This window comes from Callospermophilus lateralis, chromosome 3, assembly GCF_048772815.1.
Source record: "Callospermophilus lateralis isolate mCalLat2 chromosome 3, mCalLat2.hap1, whole genome shotgun sequence".
NCBI lineage: Eukaryota > Metazoa > Chordata > Mammalia > Rodentia > Sciuridae > Callospermophilus > Callospermophilus lateralis.
This window is the reverse complement of record NC_135307.1, coordinates 119,702,347-119,725,930: the sequence shown is the minus strand read 5'-3', so window position 1 is coordinate 119,725,930 and position 23,584 is coordinate 119,702,347. Positions and strand designations below refer to the sequence as shown.

Genomic DNA, 23,584 nt, shown 5'->3' with positions numbered 1-23,584 from the left:
TCTTCAGCTGCGCGGGCATAGGGAGTCGTAAACCGTCTAAATGCTGTTTGCTCAGGATCACTAGGCAATGCTGAGCTGATGTGGATCTGGGGCGAACAGTATGGGCCTCTCAGAACACACACTGAGCCTGGATCAGCGGAATTCAAGCTCCTGTTCGCCTGGGTCTCGCAGGCAAACCGCTGTGACTCAGCACTAAATGATCCCGCTGAAACAACTGGTCGGCCCTTCTGAACCTGCAGAGGTTAATACCAACCGAGCCTTCATAGGCAGTGGCCACAGGATTGAGACGGAGCTTGAGAGAGCCAATCAGGACCCACCCATTGCATTGGTCACCTGGCAAAGGGAACAAACTGTCGCCATTTGCATGGGATACCACCATGGCAGAGAACTGACGTCACCAGAATGCGGGGGAGGAGATAACTTCATTGAAACCGGCGGAGAAGGTGTGTAACCCCCTAGCCCTTCCTCTCCACACAGCGGGGAAACCTTAAGGGCCCCTCCCAGCTCTCCCGTAAGGGCCCCTCCGAGCTCTCCCATGAGCTCCTTAGTCAGACCGAAGGAATCAGGAGTGGCGCGGGACCCGCGGCGCAGAACCCCCGGCTATTGGCCCACCAGTGCTGACAACTGAGGTCTCTTGCACTGGGGGCATCGCTGAGGGTTCTCAGCCCCAAGCTCCACAAACTTAGGGTCTGAGGGAATGGCAATCCTGGAGAGTGTGCCCAGTCGTTCAAGATAATAGGGCTCCTGGGAGCAGCAGACCTGGCGTGTAGCCAGTATTGTGGTGAGCATCACAGGTGAGCAGGGCCTGGCTTGAGGAAAAGTGGGGAAGTGACTAGACACAAGACAAGGCCCTTGGCACTCAGGATTGGAGACCCGCCCAGTTTGGGAGGAGGAGCTGCTAGACAGTGATTTGTTCCCGTGTATCGAGAGGAGAAACTTGGCCTGGTGGGCACAGCTCCACCTACTGGAAGAGAAGTTAATCAAACTCTAAGACTGCATTTATTAATTTCTTTTTATTTGGTTTTTTCCCCATTTTCATTTTATTTATTTATTTATTTATTTTTAAAAATATTTTTTTATTATTTTTTTAATTTTAATTTTTTTAAAAAATGTTTTCTTTTTTTCTTTTCTATTTTTTTCCTTTGTCTTTTCATTTCTTTTCAACTTCCTTATTCCCACTTCCTTGAATTCTACCTGCTTACTCTCATTCTCTTTAGTGACTTCTTCCCTTCCCTTATAATACGTTTCCTCCCAAGCATCAAATAAATTTATAGGAGTAAACAGTAACTCAGCAGTCAAACAGAACAAGAAGTAACATGAGCAGCATGAAAAAGCAAGGAAGAAAAGGAGTACAAACAATGCAGGACAGCCTAAATATTCAGGAGGACCTAGAGGCATCAGAAAAATGGCCAAATAAAGAACTCAAGGAATACCTTAGACAGATGGAATGGAATCTTAAAGAGGATATGAGACAGCAAATTCAAACAGTGAAAGAACACATTGAAAATGAATTAAATAAACAGATAAAAGAAGCAAATAAGCATCTTTATCAGGAGATAGAGATTATAAAAAAAATCAAACAATAATTCTAGAAATGCAGGAAACTATAAACTAAATTAAAAACTCAAATGAGAGTATCACTAACAGAGTGGAGCAAGTAGAAGCCAGAATGTCAGATAATGAAGACAACATATATCATCTGGAAAAGAGTGTAGCCAACTCAGAAAGGCTGGTAAAAAATCACGAGAAAAACATCCAAGAGATATGGGATAACATAAAAAAAAACAAACTTAAGAGTCACCGGGATACAGGAAGGTATAGAGGTTCAAACCAAGGGAATGAGCAACCTGCTGAATGAAATAATTATAGAAAACTTTCCAGAAATAAAAAAGGAAACGGATATACAAATTGTCGATGCATACAGGACACCAAGCATACAAAATCACAGCAGACCAACGCCAAGACACATTGTTATGAAGATATCCAATATACACAACAAAGAGAAAATATTAAAAGCTACAAGAGAAAGGAGGCAGATTACATTCAGGGGTAAAACAACAAGGTTAACAATGGATTTTTTATCACAGACGCTGAAAGCGAGAAGATCCTGGAACAACATATTTCAAACACTGAAAGACAATGGATGCCAACCAAGAATTTTGTATCCAGCAAAATTAAGCTTCAGGTATGACAACGAAATAAAAATCTTTCATGATAAACAAAAGTTAAAAGAATTTGCAGCCAGAAAACCAGCACTGCAAAGCATCTTGAGCAAAACACTACACAAGGAAGAAATGAAAAACAATAACCAAAACCAACAGTGGGAAGTACTTCAGTAAAGACAGAGAGTGGGGGGAAAGCTAATCATGGAGAAACAAACTAAATTTAAAAAAAAGATAAATAATCAAACATGGCTGGAAGTACAAACCATATATCAATAGTAACTCTAAACGTTAATGGCTTAAACTCTCCAATAAAGCGACATAGGCTGGTAACATGGATTAAATAAACAAATCCAACAAAATGCTGCCTCCAGGAGACACATCTGATTGGAAAAGACATACACAGGCTGAAGGTGAAAGGTTGGGAAAAAATATACCACACACACGGTCCTCGTAAGCAAGCAGGGGTGGCCATCCTCATATCGAATAAAATAGACTTCAAGACTAAGTTAATCAAATGGGATAAGGAAGGACATTATATACTGTTAAAAGGAACCATTCACCAACAAGACATAACAATTATCAATATTTATGCACCAAATAAGGGTGCTGCGACGTTCATAAAACAAACTCTCCTCAAGTTCAAGAATCAAATAGACCACAACACAATAATTATGGGTGACTTCAACCAACACTCCTCTCTCACCATTGGACAGATCCTCCAAACAAAAGTTGAATAAAGAAACTATAGAACTCAATATCACAATCAATAACCTAGACTTAACTGACATATATAGAATATATCAACCATCATCAAGTGGATATACTTTTTTCTCAGTAGCACATGGATTCTTCTCAAAAATAGATGATATATTATGCCATAGGGCAACTCTCAGTAAATATAAAGGGGTGGAGATAATACCATGCATTTTATCTGATCATAATGGAATGAAACTGGAAATAAATGATAAAAGAAGGAAGGAAAGATCTTACATCACATGGAAAATGAACAGTATGTTACTGAATGATCAATGGGTTTCAGAAGACATAAAGGAGGAAATCAAAAAATTCTTAGAGATAAATAAAAATACAGACACAACATATCGGAATCTATGGCACACAATGAAAGCAGTTTTAAGAGGGAAATTCATCGCCTGGAGGTCATTCCTCAAAAAAAGAAAAAACCAACAAACAAATGAGCTCACACTTCATCTCAAAACCCTAGAAAAGGAAGAGCAAAACAACAGCAAATGTAGCAGAAGGCAAGAAATAATTAAAATCAGAGCGGAAATCAACAAAATTGAAACAAAAGACACTATTGAAAAATTGACAAAACTAAAAGTTGGTTCTTCGAAAAAGTAAATAAGATCAACAGACCCTTAGCCATGCTAATGAAGAGAAGAAGAGAGTGAACTCAAATTACTAACATACGGGATGAAAAAGGCAATATCACAACAGATGCTACAGAAATACAGAAGACAATTAGAAATTATTTTGAAAACCTATATTCCAATAAAATAGAAGATAGTTAAGACATCGATAAATTTCTTAAGTCATATGATTTGCCCAGACTGAGTCAGGATGATACACACAATTTGAACAGACCAATATCAATGGATGAAATAGAAGAAGCAATCAAAAGACTACCAACCAAGAAAAGCCCAGGACCGGATGGGTATACAGCGGAGTTTTACAAAACCTTTAAAGAAGAATTAATACCAATACTTTTCAAGTTATTTCAGGAAATAGAAAAAGAGGGACCTCTTCCAAATTCATTCTATGAGGCCAACATCACCCTGATTCCGAAACCAGACAAAGACACTTCAAAGAAAGAAAACTACAGACCAATATCTCTAATGAACCTAGATGCAAAAATCCTCAATAAAATTCTGGCAAATCGGATACAAAAACACATCAAAAAAATTGTGCACCCTGATCAAGTAGGATTCATCCCTGGGATGGTTCAATATACGGAAATCAATAAATGTTATTCACCACATCAATAGACTCAAAGATAAGAAACATATGATCATCTCGATAGACGCAGAAAAAGCATTCGACAAAGTATAGCATCCCTTTATGTTCAAAACATTAGAAAAACTAGGGATAACAGGAACTTACCTCAACATTGTAAAAGCTATCTATGCTAAGCCTCAGGCTAGCATCATTCTAAATGGAGAAAAATTGAAGGCATTCCCTCTAAAATGTGGAACAAGACAGGGATGCCCTCTATCACCACTTCTATTCAATATAGTTCTCGAAACACTGGCCAGAGCAATTAGACAGATGAAAGAAATTAAAGGCATAAAAATAGGAAAAGAAGAACTTAAATTATCACTATTTGCGGATGACATGATTCTATACCTAGAAGACCCAAAAGGGTCTACAAAGAAACTACTAGAAATAATAAATGAATTCAGCAAAGTGGCAGGATATAAAATCAACACGGATAAATCAAAGGCATTTCTGTATATCAGCGATAAAACTCCTGAAATGGAAATGAGGAAAAACAGCCCATTCACAATATCCTCAAAAATAAAATAAAATACTTGGGAATCAACCTAACAAAAGAGGTGAAAGATTTATACAATGAAAAGTACAGAACCCTAAAGAGAGAAATAGAAGAAGATCTTAGAAGATGGAAAAATATACCCTGTTCATGGATAGGCAGAACTAACATCATCAAAATGGTGATATTACCAAAAGTTCTCTATAGGTTCAATGCAATGCCAATTAAAATCCCAATGGCATTTCTTGTAGGAAGAGAAAGCAATCATGAAATTCATATGGAAAAATAAAAGACCCAGAATAGCAAAAGCAACTCTAAGCAGGAAGTGTGAATTAGGCGGCATAGCGATACCAGATTTCAAACTATACTACAGAGCAATAGTAACAAAAACAGCATGGTACTGGCACCAAAACAGGTGGGTGGACCAATGGTACAGAATAGAGGACACAGAGACTAATCCACAAAGTTCCAACTATCTTATATTTGATAAAGGGGCTAAAAGCATGCAATGGAGGAAGGATAGCATCTTCAACAAATGGTGCTGGGAAAACTGGAAATCCATATGCAACAAAATGAAACTGAATCCCCTTCTCTCGCCATGCACAAAAGTTAACTCAAAATGGATCAAGGAGCTTGATATCAAATCAGAGACTCTGCATCTGATAGAAGAAAAAGTTGGCTCCGATCTACATATTGTGGGGTCGGGCTCCAAATTCCTTAATAGGACACCCATAGCACAAGAGTTAATAACAAGAATCAACAAATGGGACTTACTTAAACTAAAAAGTTTTTTCTCAACAAAAGAAACAATAAGAGAGGTAAATAGGGAGCCTACATCCTGGGAACAAATTTTTACTCCTCACACTTCAGATAGAGCCCTAATATCCAGAGTATACAAAGAACTCAAAAAATTAAACAATAAGATAACAAATAACCCAATCAACAAATGGGCCAAGGATCTGAACAGACACTTCTCAGAGGAGGATATACAATCAATCAACAAGTACATGAAAAAATGCTCACCATCTCTAGCAGTCAGAGAAATGCAAATCAAAACCACCCTAAGATACCATCTCACTCCAGTAAGATTGGCAGCCATTAGGAAGTCAAACAACAAGTGCTGGCGAGGATGTAGGGAAAAGGGTACTCTTGTACATTACTGGTGGGACTGCCAATTGGTGAGGCCAATCTGGAAAGCAGTATGGAGATTCCTGGGAAAGCTGGGAATGAAACCACCATTTGACCCAGCTATTGCCCTTCTCGGACTATTCCCTGAAGACCTTAAAAGAGCGTACTACAGGGATACTGCCACATCGATGTTCATAGCAGCACAATTCACAATAGCTAGACTGTGGAACCAACCCAGATGCCCTTCAATAGATGAATGGATTAAAAAAAATGTGGCATTTATACACAATGGAGTATTACGCAGCACTAAAAAATGACAAAATCATGGAATTTGCAGGGAAATGGATGGCATTAGAGCAGATTATGCTAAGTGAAGCTAGCCAATCCCTAAAAAACAAATGCCAAATGTCTTCTTTGATATAATGAGAGCAACTAAGAACAGAGCAGGGAGGAAAAGCAGGAGGAAAAGATTAACATTAAACAGAGACATGAGGTGGGAGGGAAAGGGAGAGAAAAGGGAAATTGCATGGAAATGGAAGGAGACCCTCACTGTTATACAAAATTACATATAAGAGGTTGTGAGGGGAATGGGGAAAAAACAAGGAGAGAAATGAATTACAGTAGATGGGATAGAGAGAGAAGATGGGAGGGGAGGGGAGGGGGATAGTAGAGGATAGGAAAGGCAGCAGAATACAACAGTTACTAATATGGCATTATGTAAAAATGTGGATGTGTAACCGATGTGATTCTGTAATCTGTTTTTGGGGTAAAAATGGGAGTTCATAACCCACTTGAATCTAATATATGAAATATGATATGTCAAGAGCTTTGTAATGTTTTGAACAACCAATAAAAAATAATAAAAAAGAAAGAAACAATAAACCAAATTAAAAGCTCAAATGAAAGCATCACAAACAGAGTAGACCATTTGGAAGACAGGACATCAGACAATGAAGATAAAAATATATAATCTTGAAAAGAATATAAACCACACAGCAATAATAGTAAGAAACTTATGAACAGAACATTCAAGAAATATGGGACAGCATAAAAAGACCAAATTTAAGAGTTATTGGGATAGAGGAAGGCCTAGAGGTCCAAACCAAAGGAGTGAACAATCTATTCAATGAAATAAATCAGAAAATTTTCCAAACATGAAGAATGAATTGGAAATCCAAATTCAAGAAGCCTACAGGATGCCAAATGTACAAAATCACAACAGATCCACACCAACACCAAGACACATTATAATAAAAATGCCCAACAAACAGAATAAGGAGAGAATTTCAAAAGCCATTAGAGAAAGGAATCAGATTACATATAGGGGAAAACCAATTAGGATAACAGCAGATTTTTCAACCCAGACCCTGAAAGCTAGAAGATCCTGGAATAACATATACCAAGCTCTGAAAGAAAATGGGTGCCAACCAAGAATCTTGTATCCAGCATAATTAAGCTTTAGATTTGAAGATGAAATAAAAACCATTCACAATAACAAAAGTTAAAAGAATTTATATCTAGAGAACCTACACTACAAAACATCCTTGGCAAAATATTCCATGAAGAGGAAATGAAAAACAATAATGAAAATCAGCAGAGGGAGGTAGTACCCTAAAGAAAAAACTAATCAAAGAAGAAAATCAAGTCAAGTTAAATAATAAAAATAAACAAATATGGCTGGAAATACAAACCATGTCTCAATAATAACCCTGAATGTTAATGGCTTAAACTCACCAATCAAAAAACATAGGCTAGCAGACTGGATTAAAAAAAAAGACTCAACAACCTGCTGCCTACTGGAGACTCATCTGATAGGAAAATATATACACAGATTGTATATTGAAAATATATACACAGGTTAGGAAAAATCATACCACTCACATGGACTGTGGAAGCAAGCAGGGGTTTCCATCCTCATATCAAATAAAGTAGACTTTCAAGCCAAAGTAAATCAAAAGGGATAAAGATGGACATTATATACTGATCAAGGAAACCATACACCAACAAGACATGACAGTCATATATACCCCAAACAATGGTGCAGCTATGTTCATCAAACAAATTCTTCTCAAGTTCAAGAGTCAAATTGAGCACAACACAATAATCTGAGGTGACTTTAACACACCTCTCTCACCACTGGATAGCTCTTCCAAACAAAAGTTGAATAAAGAAACTATAGAACTCAATAATACAATCAATAACAGACTTAACTGACATATGTAGAAGATTTCAACCTGCATCAAGTGGATACACTTTCTTCTCAGCAGCAGATGGATCCTTCTCTAAAACAGACCGTATAATATGCCACAAAGCAACTCTTAGCAAATACAAAAAAGTAGAGATACTACCACTCATTTTATCAGATCATAATGGAATGACATTGGAAATCAATGACAAAATAAAAAATAAAAATTTCTCCATTACCTGGAGACTAAACAATATGCTACTGAATGAACAATGGTTTACAGAAGACATCAAGGAGGAGATTAAAAAATTCCTAGAGGTAAATAAGAACATAGACACAACATATTGAAATCTCGGGGACACTAAGTACTAAGAGGGAAATTCATTGCACAGAGTTCATTCCTTAAAAGAAGAAAAAGTCAACAAATAAATGACCTTACACTACATCTCAAAGCCCTAGAAAAAGAAGGAAAAATCAGCAGCAAAAGCAGTAGAAGGCAAGAAGTAATTTAAATTAGAGATGAAATTGAAACAAAAGAAACAATTGAAAAAATTGCAAAACTAAAAGTTGGTTCTTTGAAAAAATAAATAAAATTGCAGACCCTTAATTATGCTAATGAAGAGGAGAGAGAAAACTCAAATTACCATTATATGTGATGAAAAAAGACACTACAGAAATACAGAGGATAATTAGAAATTATTTTGAAATCTTATACTCCAATAAAATAGAAGATGTTGAAGGCATCGACAAATTTCTTAAGTCATATGATTTGCCCAGATTGAATCAGGAAGATATACACAATTTAAACAGACCAATATCAAGTGATGAAATAGAAGATGCCATCAGAAGCCTACCAACCAAGAATATCCCAGGACCAGATGGATACACAGCCGAGTTATACAAGACCTTTAAAGAAGAACTAATACCAATACTCTTATTACAACTTATTTCAGAAAATAGAAAAAGAGGCAGCACTTCCAAACTCATTCTATGAGGCCAATATCACCCTGATCCCAAAACCAAGCAAAGCCACATCAAAGAAAGAAAACTTCAGACCAATATCTCTAATAAAAAATAGATGAAAAAATTCTCAATAAAATTCTGGCAAATAGAATACAAAAACATATCAAAAAGATTGTGCACCATGATCAAGTGGGATTCATCCCAGGGATGCAAGGTTGGTTCAACATTTGGAAATCAATAATTATAATTCATTACATCAATAGACGCAAAGGTAAGATTCATATGATCATCTCAATAGATGCAGAAAAAGCATTTGACAAAATACAGCACCCCTTCATGTTCAAAACACTAGAAAAACTAGGGATAACAGGAATATATCTCAACATCGTAAAGGCTATCTATGCCAAGCCTCAGGTCAATATCATTCTAAATGGAGAAAAATTAAAGGCATTCCCTCTAAAAACTGGAGCAAGACAGGGATGCCCTCTTTCACCACTTCTATTCAACATAGTTCTTGAAACACTGGCCAGAGTAATTAAACAGACAAAAGAAATTAAAGGGATATGTATAGGAAAAGAAGAACTTAAATTATCACTATTTGCTGACGATATGATTCTATACCTAGAAGACCCAAAAAGCTCCACCAGAAAGCTTCTAGAACTAGTAAATGAATTCACCAAAGTAGCAGGATATAAAATCAACACCCAGAAATCAAAGGTATTTCTGTATATCAGTGACAAGTCCTCTGAGAAGGAAATAAGAAAATTACCCCATTTACAATAACTTCAAAAAAAAAAAGATACTTGGGAATCAACTTAATGAAAGAGGTGAAAGATCTATACAATGAAAACTACAGAACTCTAAAGAAAGAAATCAAAGAAGACCTTAGAAGATGGAAAGATCTACCTTGCTCTTGGATAGGCAGAATTAATATTATCAAAATGAACATACTACCAAAAGCACTCTACAGATTTAATGCAAGTCCAATCACAATGCAATGACATTCCTCATAGAAATAGAAAAAGCAGTCATGAAATTCATCTGGAAAAATAAGACACCTAGAATAGCTAAAGCAATCCTTAGCAGGAAGAGGGAAGCAGGTGGCATCACTATACCAGACCTTAAACTATACTACAGAGCAATAGTAACAAAAACAGCATGGTATTGGCACCAAAACAGACTAGTAGACCAATGGTACAGAATAGAAGACAAAGAGACTGATCCATAAAATTACAATTATCTTATATTAGACAAAGGTGCCAAAAACACACATTGGAGAAAAGATAGCATCTTCAACAAATGGTGCTGGGAAAATGGGAAATCCATATGCAAAAACATGAAATCAAACTCCTATCTCTTACCATGCACAAAACTCAACTCAAAGTGGATCAAGGACCTAAGAATTAAACCATAGACTCTGCGTCTAATAGAAGAAAATGTAGAACCTAATCTTCATCATATGGCATTAGGCCCCAACTTCCTTAATAAGACTCCTATAGAGCAAGAACTAAAATCAAGAATCAATAAATGGGGTGAAATCAAATTAAAAAGTTTCTTCTCAGAGCTTCGGAAGGCTTGGGCGCGCCTCAGCTCGCAGCACTTGCATGTGCCCTGCGCATCGCCAGGATGCCCCAGAGGAAGGTCAGCTCAGCTAAAGGTGCGGCGAAGGAGGAGCCCAAACCCAGGTCGGCCCCCCTGTCGGCTAAGCCTGCTCCTGCCAAGGCAGACGCTAAGCCCCGGAAGGCGGCCGGCAAGGATAAATGATCAGACAAAAAAGTTCAAAAAGGGAAAAGGGGAGCAAAGGGAAAACAGGCTGACGTCGCTACCTAAGAAACTAAAGAAGATTTACCTGCAGAAGAGTCCAGCCTCTGATGAAGCAGAAGAGAAAGAAGCCAAGTCTGATTAATCATATACCATGTCTTTTCAGTGGTCCCATCTCCCTTCTTGTACAGTCCAGAGGAATATTTTTATCAACTATTTTGTAAATGCAAGTTTTTTAGTAGCTCTAGAAACATTTTTTAAAAGGAGGGAATCCCACCTCATCCCATTTTTTTAAGTGTAAATGTTTTTTTTAGAAGTGAAATCATTTGCTGGTTGCTTATTTTGGGGTACAACCAGAAAATAGTGGGATATTGAATTATGGGAGGCTTGGACTGTCTTTGGTGTCAGCTTAACATTCCATAGGTAGGGGGTTAGTTTTATATCCTACAATACCAAGCATATTAAATGGAAGTTTGGAGTCACAGTATTGCATTTAATATCTTGAATATTGTAAATTACTTCTATTCCTGTGTTTTTTAGTAGAATTGTTTCCTAAAGAAGACCACTACTGGATCATTGCTGTCAGAATCGTATGTACTCTGTAACATCTTTGGTTGTGGAAATCTAGTTTTCCTAATATTTTTAATGTGCTGTGAAAGATGAAAAATTTGGGTATGTTGTGTGTGACAAAGTTTTGAATTAGTGGGACCTAAGTAACAACAACATTCAAAGATACTGGTACTTGATATTATATTAAGAAAAAATTGACTTCAAATTAAAAGCTGGAAAGTCACTGGAATAACTGAAAAAGAATCACAGTATAAGGCTTTTTAGATTTCCGGTACGCATGTTAAGAATTGTGTACAAAGTGAAATGTCTGTGTACTGTTTCTCAATACAGCCAATAAAATCTCAAACACGAAAAAAAAAGTTTCTTCTCAGCAAAAGAAACAATCTGTGAGGTGAACAGAGAGCCTACATCCTGGGAGCGAATTTTTACCCCTCATACATCAGATAGAGCACTAATCTCTCTCTTTTTTTAATTGCTTTTATTTTTTAAATACATAATAGCGGAATGCATCACAATTCTTATTACACATATTTTTCATATCTCTGTTTGTATATAAAGCATATTCACATCAATTCATGTCTTCATACATGTACTTTAGATAATGATGTCCATCACATTCCACCATCATTGCTAACCCCCTGCCCCCTCCTTTCCCCTCCCACCCCTCTGCCCTATCTAGAGTTCGTCTATTCCTCCCATGCTCCCTAGAGCACTAATCTTTAGGGTATATAAAGAACTTCAAAAGCTAAACACCAAAAAACAAACAAACAAACAAACAAACAAACAAAAAAACAACAACAAATAACCCAGTCAACAAATAGGCCAAGGACCTGGACAGACATTTCTCAGAAGAGGATATACAACCAATCAACAAATATATGAAAAAATATTCATTATCTCTTGTAATTAAAGAAATGCAAATCAAACTACTTTAAGATATCATCTCACTTCAGTCAGAATGGCAGCTATTATGAAGACAAACAACAATAAGTGTTGGCGAGGATGTGGGGAAAAGGTACACTCATACATTGCTAGCAGGACTACAAGTTGGTGCAGCCAATATGGAAAGCAGTATGGAGATTCCTTGAAAAGCTGGGAATGGAATCACCATTTGACCCAGCTATCCCTCTCCTCCGTCTCTACCCAACAGACTTAAAAACAGCATACTACAGGGACACAGCCACATCAATGTTTATAGCAGCACAATTCACAATAGCTAAACTGTGAAGCCAACCTAGATGCCCTTCAGTGGATGAATGGATAAAAAAAAAGTGGCATATATACACAATGGAATTTTACTTAGCAATAAAAGAGAATAAAATCATGGCATTTGCAGATAAATGGATGGCGTTGGAGATGATAATGCTAAGTGAAGTTAGCCAATCCCCAAAAAACAAATGCCGAATGTTTTTTCTGATATAAGGAGGCTGACTCATAGTGGGGTAGGGAGGTGGAGAATGGGAGGAATAGATGAATTCTAGATAGGGAAGAGGGGAGGGAGGGAAAGGGAGGAGGCAGAGGATTAGCAAGGATGGTGGAATGTGATGGACACCATTATCCAAAGTACATGTATGAAGACATGAATTGGTGTCAGCATACTTTATATACAAACAGAGATATGAAAAGTTGTGCCGTATATGTGTAATAAGAATTGTAATGCATTCCACTGTCATTTATTTATTTAAAAAATCAATTTAAAAACAAACAGACAAGCAGGGGTTTCTATTCTCATGTCAGATAAAGTTGACTTCAAGCCAAAGTTAATCAGAAGGGACAAAGAAGAACATTTCATAGTGCTTAAGGGAATTATACATCAACAAGACATAACAATTACAAATACTTATGCCCCCAAAGATGGAGCAACCTATATACATCAAACAAACCCTTATCAATAAGTGTTGATAGTTGAAGCAACAGACCACAACACAACAATACTGGGTGACTTTAACATACCTCTCTTACCACTGGATAGATCCTCAAACAAAAACCAAATAAAGAGCAATAGAATTAAAAAATATAATTAATAATTTAGACTTAACAGACATATATAGAATTTTTCATCCATTAATGACTGAATATACTTTCTTCTCAGCACATGAATCCTTCTCTAAAATAAACCATATCTTAGGCCACAAAGCAACTCTTAGCAAATAGAGAAAATAGAGATAATACCTTGTATCCTATCAGAGCATAATGGAATGAAATTAAAAATCAATGATAGAATAAAAAATAGAAGCTACTCTAACATCTGGAGACTAACTAATATGCTACTGAATGATGAATAGGTAGCAGAAGAAATCAGAAATGAAATAAAAAGATACTTAAATGTAAGTGAGAATAGTGATACAACATATCAAAATCTCTGGGACACTATAAAGGTTTACTATATGGAGCTCATTCATTAAAAGAATAGAAAATCAACAAATAAATAACCTATCATTACATCTCAAAACCACAGAAAAAGATGAACAAATCAACACCAAAAGCAGTAGAAGACAGGAGATAATTAAAATCAGAGCTGAAGTCAATGAAATCAAAACAAAAGAAATAATCTAAATATTCAACAAAACAAAAAATTGGTTCTTTGAAAAAAAATCACTAGAAATAATAAACACTTAGCCAACCTAACAAAGAGAAAGAGAAAACTCAAATTAGTAAAATTTGTGATGAAAAAGGAAATACCACAATGGACAATACTGAAATACAGATGATAATCAGAAACTATTTTGCAAATTTATACTCCAACAAAATAGAAAATCTTGAAGACATCGACAAATTTCTAGAGATATATGATCTACCAAATTAAATCAAGTGGATGTAGAAAATTTAAACAGATCCATTTAAAGCAAGGAAATTGAAGATGCCATTAAAAGCCTACCAACAAAGAAAAGCCCAGGACCAGACAGATTTCACAGCTGAGTTCTACCAGACCATCAAAGAAGAACTAACACCAATTATCTATGAAATAGAAAAGGAGGGAATCCTTCCAAACTCATCTATGAAGCTAGTATAACCCTATACCAAAACCAGACAAAGAGGCACAAGGAAAGAATATTTTAGACCAATGTCCCTGATGAACATAGATGCAAAAATTCTTAATAAAACATTGGTAAATTGCATACAAAAACATATTAAGAAGGTAGTGCACCACAATCAAGTGGGGTTCATCCTAGGGATGCAGGGTTGGTTCAAGATATGGAAATCAATAAACATCATATTAATATACATAAAAACAAGAATCATAGGATAATCTCAATAGATGCAGAAAAGGCATTTGACAAAACACAGCATACCTTCATGTTCAAAACACTAGAAAAACTAGGGATAAACTAGTTAGAAACATATCTTAACATTGTAAAAGCTATATATGCTAAACCCAAGGCCAGCATCATTATAAATGGAAAAAAATTAGAAGCATTCCCTCTAAAAATTGGAACAACACAGGGATACCCTCTTTCACTACTCCTTTTGTGTGTGTGTGTGTGTGTGTGTGTGTGTGTGTGTGTGTGGTGCTGGGGATTGAACTCAGGGCCTTGTGTATGTGAGGCAAGCACTATACCCTCTGAGCCATATCCCCAGCCCCCTCTTTCACTATTTCTATTCAACATAGTCCTGGAAACTCTAGCCAGAGCACTTAGACAGAAGAAAGAAATTAAAGAGATATAAATATGAAAAGAAGAAAACTACCCCTATTTGCCAACAACATGATTCTATATTTAGAAGACCCCAAAAAACTCCACCAGAAAACTTTAAGAACTCATAAAAGAATTCAGCAAAGCAGCAGCATATAAAATTAACACCCATAAATCAATTTTATTCCTGTACATCAGTGATGAATCAAATGAAAGAGAAATTAGGAAAACTATCCCTTTCATAATAGCCTCAAAGAAAATAAAACATTTGGGAATCAATCTAACAATAGAGGTAAAAGACCTCTACAATGAAAACTACAGAACACAAAAGAAAGAAAATTGAAAACTTTAGAAGATGGAATGATCCCCCATGTTCTTGGATAGGCAGAATTAATATTGTCAAAATGTCCATACTATGAAAAGTGATATACAGATGTAATGCAATTCCTATTAACTTATTCCTATTAAGGTCCCGATGACACTATTCACTGAAATAGAAAAAGCAATCATGACATTCATTTGAAAAAAAATGGGACCTAGAATAGCCAAAGCAATCCTTAGCAAGAAGAGTGAAGCAGGAGGCATCATAATACCAAACCTTATTATGTTACATTACTAGAGTAACAAAAATGGCATGGTATTGGCACCCAAACAGACATGAAGACCAATAGTACAGAGTTGAAACACAGAGGAAAACCCACATAAATACAGTTATCTCATACTAGACAAAGGCACCATAAACATATACTGAAGAAATTATAGCCTCTTCAACAAATGTTGCTGGGGAAACTGGAAATCGATATGTAATAAAATGAAATTAGACTCCTATCTTTCACCCTGCACAAGATTCAACTCTAAGTGGATCAAGGACTTAGGCATTAGACCAGAGACCCTGTACCTATCAGAAGAAAAAATTGGCCCAAATCTTCATCATGTCAGCTTAGGAACCAAATTCTTCAACAAGACTTTGAAAGCAGAGAAGTGAAATCAAGACTCAACAAATGGGTTCATATCAAACTAAAAAGCTCTTCACAGCAAAGGAAACAATCAAGAACATGAAGAAAGAGCTACAGAATGGGAGAAAATTTTTGCCACCTGCATCTCAGATAGAACAGTAATATCTAAGGTATATAAAAAACTCAAAAAGCTTAACACCAAAAAAAAAAGCCCAACAAATATATGAAAAGAATGTTCAATTAGAAAAATGCAAACTAAAACTATACTGAGTTTCATTTCACTCCAGTCAGAATGGCAATTATCAAGAACATAATTAACAATAAATGTTGGTGAGGATGTGTGGAAAAAGGTATGCTCAATCATCGCTAGTGGGACTACAAATTGGTGCAACCATTCTGGAAAACTGTATAGAGATTCCTCAGAAAACTTAGAATGATCCAGTTATCCCACTCCTTGACATACACCCAAGGGACTTAAAGTCAGTAAGCTTTAGTGACACAGCCACATCAAAGTTCACACCAGCTCAATTCACAATAGCCAAGCTATGGAACCAACCTAGGTGCCCTTCAACAGATGAATGAATAAAGAAAATGTGGTACATATATACAGTGGACTATTACTCAGCCATAAAGAGAAATGAAATTATTGCACTTTCCTATAAATCAATGGAACTGGAGGCAATTATGCTAAGTGAAATAAGCCAATCCCCCAAATCATAGATTGAATATTCTCTCTGATATTTGGATGCTAACACACAATAGGTTGAGTGGGAAGGGAGGAGTGTAGGCTTACCAAATTGGACAGAAGGGAACAGGGCAAAGCAGGTGGATGGGAAAGGGAAAGACAGTAGGACATTACTATCCTATATTCATATATGAGTAATTCCACATCATGTACAACCACATGGATGGGAAGTTATACTCCATGAACGTATGATGTATAAAAATACATTCTATTGTCATGTACAACTAAAAAGAACAAAAAAATTTACAAATACATCATAGTATCTGCATAAAATTTAATACTATGCAGATATAACAAAATACTCTATGTATTGACATTGAAAGATCTCTAAAACATATTACAAAGTGAAAACGGCAAGGTAGAAAACAGTGTAAAAATGGATAGAAGATAAGATTTCAGGCTGTTATCAGCTTATATGTTTATGTGCCACATGAGGCTATCATAATGTTGTAACACAAACATTACTCATGTCTGTGGTCATGTGGATGTAATCAAACCTTACTGCATTGCCCAAAAGTATAACACATACAAATATGTATAGTACCTAATACTTACAATGATAAACTCTGTTACTTATTTATGTAATTATCATACAATACTTTTCATCATTATTTTAGTGTAATCCTATTTGTAAAAAATGTAAGTTTTCTGTGAAACAATATGCTGTGGTATGCCAGTGATAGGCTTGTACACCTGTTTACAACATCTCTTGACTACACAAAGAGGCCACATTGAGGGACTGACCTGTACCTTCCAGGTTTGTGTTACAGGGACTGACCTGTACCATTACGGGTTTGTGTAATTGTACCCCATGATGTTGGCACAATGATGAAATCATACAACAACACATTTCTTAGAACATACTCCCATTATTAGTAGATGACTAATACACATAAACATGTTAGAAGATAAGAACTACATTCAAAAACTGAATAGTGGGAGTTGAGTAGAAAACAGACGCTCTCAGTGAAGGGTAGAAACCATTTTCATTGTATCCTTTCACTATTGCTTAAGTTTCGGACCACGTGAACCTATTACCAACTTTTAAAATATCAGCAGCTTCTGTAACCAACACTGAAGCAGTGGTAAGAGATAGTTGCTAAGGGATAATCATAACTTGACATAAAACTGTCCCAAGCTTTTTTCTATTCATATCTTTGCCAGACAATGGTAGCTAGCTTAGAGGCAAAAATCAGATTAAGGACATGGCCTTTCTAAACCAAACCCATAGTTTCAGATGGCCTTAACTTAACTGCCATGGAGTTGGAAGGGAAGGGTGGATGAGACCAGAGACATTGAGGTGAAAGAGCTAAGTCTTTAAGTTTAAAAACTTTTTATATTAGAACTTTAGCTGTGGCTGCTTGCATATGAAACTAAGTGGAAATAGGGAGATATCTAGTCTACTGGTTTTTGAGCAAATTGCACAGCCAAAGAAACCATAACTCTGGCCTGCAAAGTCTGCTCAAATCCAAAAGCAACAGCAGTAAGTGCTCCGAGTCCCCAAGGAGGTTGTACTTTTCAATGACTACCTCAGTTTTGGCTTTGGAAGAAAATAACTAAGGAAGACCATAAGAGGAAAGAGCCAGGGGCTATGAAGGTCAGTGGACTGAAAGCTCCTCCCAGAAAAGCTGCCAGAGTGGCTAACCAAGGATTTTTCTTTGCTTTGGAGCAAGGAGGTTTCACAATTATTGTTAAAGGTAATATGATCACTATTATAGACCAGTGATTATTTTATGTTTATTATTTTCCCTGTTTATTATTATCCAATTCCTGTTCTACTACTGTATACTGGGAGTGTTATGGATCAACTGTTTGTGACCCTTCAAAATTCATATGCTGACATCCTTACCTTCACTATTATGGTATTAGAAAGTTTGGTCTTTGGGAGTTGATTAGATCACCAGAGTAGATCCCTCAGGATGGGATCAGTGTCCTCACAAGAGACTCTGGAGTGCACTCTGTCTTTCTCTCTGCCATATAAGTATACAGCAGGTAACAGTTCATCTGCAAACTTTCCCAAGAACCAAATCAGCTAGTACCTTCACCATGGAATTCCCAGGCTTCAAAACTGTTAGAAATAAATTTTTGATGTTTAAGTCACCCAGTCTATAGAGTTCTCATACATCAGCTTATACAGAATAAGACACAAAGGATAGTGGTGGTGGCTAATATAACTAGTATGATAGCATATTCGTTGTTGTGCCATGAGGACCCAAATGTGAACCTGCTGGATAAAACTATCAATTACCCACAAATTCTGGACTTCACATTGGATGGAAGTTCAAGTCAAAAGAGAGTCTGGATACATATTTTTAGATGGTCTATAGATGGTCTATAGATGGATTTTCCAAAATCCATTTTTACTTCCATGAAGCAATAGAACCCACTAAAAATGGCTGTTCCAGAATACAGATAATCATGCCAACTGAATACCACACTGCAGAATCCGATGCAAAGAGCAACTCTTGCCAATTGTTCAGAGAAAGAGCTCTAAGATCTGTTTCCAGTAGGGAGCCTTGAGGTGCATATTATCCAGGCTCCCAATAATCCTGGTAATGCTATCAAGGCACTGACATCTATGACATTCAAACATCGAGGTTCTTCAACAATCAAAGCAGGAAGACATGTGAATTTGATACAACTGTGACTTCCATATAGAAAGCAGGCCTGAATGGCCACAGTCATAGAGACAAGTGTTCTGAAGTTCCCAAAGAGTGTTTCCACTACTGAGTAGTTTCAGACATAGAACATTTATCTTGACATTATCTGAATACCAAGGCAGTTCAAGATGTGAACAAACCTTTTCACAATTTGTGAAGATTCAACAGCTAGATGAAAGAAGTTCTACAAATACAGCATGTGTCAAAGATGGTGCCAGCCTCAAAGGTGACTCTTACAACTCCTAACTTCCTCACTTTTATGTTGAAACATTTCACAGAGTTCAGAGGTAACAAAAGTTCCTCAGGATGTGAAATATCCTGATCTCTTGACAACAAAAGTAGGTCTTAGCTGAATGGAGAACTGCTTATGGTCTGTATCACACACTAGACATTGATCGTAAATGGTACAATATATAAGATGTCAAGGAGACAACTAGGGATATTAGCTCTCATGTGAATCAACGAATCTGTATCCTTTTAACAGAAGTAGTCAGGTGGAAAGATATATCAGGAATCAGATCACAGATGAGAGCACAGATTCCTTGAGGGAAGAGACTCATGACAAAAATTTATCCCAGAAGGTACCAAACAGAATCTTGCACTAATTTCTTAAGGTAGAAGAGCACCATTTGTGATGCTCTCAAAATTTTGAACATTCATTCCTTTGTGGAGATGTAAATTTTCACCTGATCTCAGTTTACCTTTACTGATGAACTTCCTTTATCATTTCTTATAGCATAATGATGAATGCTCTCAGCCATTGCTTGTCTGTAAAAGTCAGAGGATGTAAAATATCCCATCAACTTTTTTTGTTTGTTTGGGTACCAGGGATTAAACTACTCAAGGGCACTTGACCACTGAGCCATATCTCCATCCCTATTATTTATTTATATATATATATATATATATATAAATAATATATATATATATATATATATATATATAATATATATATAAAAGAGACAGGGTCTCACTGAGTTGTTTTTAGCACCTCACTTTTGCTGAGGCTGACTTTGAACTAGCTATGCTCCTGTCTCAGTCTCCTGAGCCGTTGGGATTACAGGCATGCGCCACTACTACTGGCCCATCTATTAACTCTTGACCATTACTTCTTCAAATATACTTTCTTTACCTTATCACATATATGTCAGACCTCCTGATATCATTTTATGGGTCCCTAAGAGCTCTGTTCTTGTTTTTTTTTTTCCTATCTGAGCAGAATGTCCCCAGTTTACAATGGTTTGACTTACACATTTTCAACTTCATGATGGCATGAAAGCAATATGCACTTTATAGAAACTGTATTTTCTTTTTTATGTATTTTTTTAGTTGTGGGCAGACACAATACTTTTTATTTTTATGTGGTGCTGAAAATTGAACCCAGTGCCTCACGCGTGCCAGGTGAGCACTCTACCACTGAGCCTGAGCCCCAGCCCCAGCCCCAGCCCCAGCAACTGTACTTTCAAATTTGATATTTTCTCAGGCTAGGATACGTGACACTTCTCATGATGCTGGCAGCAGCAGTGTGCCAACTTTAAGTCAGCCACATGATCACAAAGGTAAACAACAGATATATTCTATCAATGATGGTCAGCAGATTAGGTATATTAAGTGTATTTCAACTTACAATATTTTTTTTTTAGAGAGAGAGAGAATTTTTTAAATATTTATTTATTTATTTATTTTTAGTTTTTGGCAGACACAACATCTTTGTACATGGTTCTGAGGATCGAACCCAGGTGGCACGCATGCCAGGCAAGCGCACTACCACTGAGCCACATCCCCAGCCCCCAATATTTTCAACTTATGATGGATTGATCAGGTTGTAACTCCATCATCAGTTGAAGAGCATCTGTATTTTAAGTTTCTGTTGCTATATCTTCAATTCACTTATTTTGCACTTTCTGTTAAGCTCAGTTAATTTTTCATGTCAGATATTGTATCTTTTAGCTTCAAGAAAGCTTCTACTAAGTTCAGGTTTCCTTTAAATTATTGCAGTAATTTCTTTAAATCCTGTTTGCTTATCCCATCATTGCTGACATTTCTGGGTCTGTTCTTATTAATTTTTTTCTCCCATTCATATTTTCCGTATGATTGTGTATCTAGTAATATTTTATTAATTGCTGAGCATTGCAAGTCTTATATTTTTGAGTGCTGGATATTTTTGTCTACTTTTAAAGAGTGTTGGACTTGACTTTGGGATGCAGTTGTTACTTGTAAATCAATTTAATTCTTTTAAGCTTGTTTTTAAGCTTTGCTAGGATAGATGGAAGTAGCTTTTAGGTCTACTTTACTTTTACTACTTAAGAATCAATCTTCTCAACTGAACATCCTGGGAGTTTACCATTCTGGTAAAAACCTGTTATTTACCAAAGGATGTTTCATGTATTTGCCCATTTTTACAGATGTTTAAAGCAGCAGAGCAAGTCTAGTCCAACTACATTATCGAGGCAGGAAGTAAAACTGCCATTACAATCCTGTTAATGTCTGTAGGATCTGTAGTGATATCTATAAATTCCAGATGCTGGCTAATATATTCTTTTAATCTTGCTGGGGTTTTATAAATTCTGTTAATCTTTTCAATATATTCATTTCCAAATATTTTCCTAAGCATATTTTCACTCATTTCTTATATAATTTTACTTTGGCAAGAGAACATTCTATGGCAGGGGTCAGGAAATGTTTTCTATAAAAGAGAAGGGCCAAAGAGTAAGTATTTCAGGCTTTCTGGGTCACCTGGTCTCTCTTCCAACTACCAAACTTATAGTGAAGGCAGGTACAGACAATATGTAAATGAACATAGAAAACTTTATTTGTAAACATTGAAATTTGAATTTTACATAAAATCTTTCATGTCACAAAATATCCTTTTAAAAACCATTTACAAATGCAAATCATTTACATATGTAAAACTCGTTATTAACTGATGTCCTACAGAAACAGGTGAGAGGTTAGTTTGGGTTTATTTATCTTTGCTGTATAAAATTTCAGTCATGAAATCTGAGGCTTTTATGGCCCAGCATAAACTCTATCTTGATGAAGGTAACATGTATATTTAATAAGATATGCATTCCATGGTTTTGGAATAAAAGCTGTTCTATCAATATCAGTTAGATCAAGGTAGTTAATAATGGTTCTCCAGATATTCTATTATGATCTTCATTAGTGAATTTATGTTTCTCCCTTTGATCCTGTCAAATATTTCATGTATTTCAAAATTCTTATTAGGCACATACACATTTATGATTGCTGTATCTTCCTGATGAATGGCTTTTATTATCATGAAATATCTCCTTCACCTTAGGCAAATGCTTTGCCTTGAAACCCCATTTACTTCATTTGATATTAATATAGTCACTCCCACTTTCTTATGCTGCTAGTATGACATTTTTTCCTGTCCTTTTACTGGCATCTTTTACTGTGTCTTATTAAAGTCTTTTCCCTTCTGATCTCTCTACTCTCTCTCTCCCCATTCTTCCTTCTATGTGTGTGCGTGTGTGTGCATCTATCAAAGTCTTTCAGTTGGCATGTGCCGCAGTCTGGCTGGGCACAAGATCACGAGCCACTCAAACAGGAACAAACTTTATTTTTGAAATAACCGCCAATACCACGTACGTGCCCCGCCGGTCTCCTCCCGGAACCCCAGCGCAAGTTCCTCCCCCGGAATTCCCTCCTACTGCACTTTCCCAACCAATGGGAACTCTCCAGGAGTCCCGCAGCAGGCCAAGGTAAACAGCAGGAGTCCGGTATCCATATGAATGTAATTTTTAACATAATCATATCATCTCAATGGCTAGCTGGCATCACCTTTCAATCAAAAATGCCATGCATCATATTAATTGGCTGTGGCTCTTAGCAGGCATGTTTAGTCCATTTACACTTAACAAAACTGACATGACTGCATACTGCTGCTCTACCATTGAATCATTCTCTTTGTGCCATCTCTTTTTCTGTATCTAGGTTCCCCTTTTCCCCTTTTATTAGGTTAACTTTGATATATTTTTTTTAGAATTTCATTCAAATTTATTTATGAACCATTTAGCTAATTCTGTATTACATATTTAGTGATTATTCAAGGGCTTACAATAGATATAATCTTGATGGGCACAGTGGTGCACATCTATAAGCCAAGTGACTCAGGAAGCTGAGTCAGGAGGATTGCAAGTTTGAGCCCAGCCTCCACAACTTAATGAAACCCTCAGAAACTTAGAAAGACCCTGTCTTGGAATAAGAAATGAAAAGGCCTGGGGATATAACTGAATAGTAATGTGTCTCTGGGTTAAATTTCCAGAAACCTACCCACCAAAAACCCC

General features: G+C 36.4%; 1 protein-coding gene and 1 pseudogene across 15 annotated transcripts in view; one reads left to right on the top strand and one right to left on the bottom strand.

The window, feature by feature from the left end:
- The window catches only part of Nrg4 (neuregulin 4), a 205,220-nt gene that overhangs the window by 81,512 nt on the left and 100,124 nt on the right, over positions 1–23,584 (bottom strand). The window lies entirely within an intron of this gene.
- On the top strand, positions 10,574–10,853 carry LOC143394161 (non-histone chromosomal protein HMG-14 pseudogene; annotated as a pseudogene).